Raw genomic sequence first — 472 nt, forward strand, 5'->3', positions numbered from 1 at the left:
GGTAACACAGTGGATAGAGCACCAGGCCTGGAGACAGGAGGACCTGAGTTCAAATCTGTCCCCAGACACTTCCTAGTTGTCTGACCTTGGGCAAGTCATTTAATCCCGATTGGTTAGCCCTTGTCGCTCTTATGTCCTAGAATTAATACTAATATAGTGGGGGGGGGGGGGAAGAAGAGGAGAATAATCAAAGGAAATTATATATTTTATAAATGATAAGTGATAACAAACAAGAAGAAAAAGAAGGAAGAAAAGGAGAGGAAAAGAAGGTAGGAAGGGAGAGTGGAGGAAGGAATTGAAGGAAGGAGAGAGGTAGGGAGAGAGAGACAGAGAGAGAGGGGAGGGAGGGAGAAAGAGAGGATGGAGAGAGTGGGGGAGGGAGAGAGGGAGGGAGAGAGAGAGAAAGAGAGAGAAGAGAGGGAGGGAAGGAGAGAGGGAGAAAGAGAGGATGGAGAGAGGGGGGGAAGGAGAG

This window comes from Gracilinanus agilis, chromosome 4, assembly GCF_016433145.1.
Source record: "Gracilinanus agilis isolate LMUSP501 chromosome 4, AgileGrace, whole genome shotgun sequence".
Taxonomy (NCBI): domain Eukaryota; kingdom Metazoa; phylum Chordata; class Mammalia; order Didelphimorphia; family Didelphidae; genus Gracilinanus; species Gracilinanus agilis.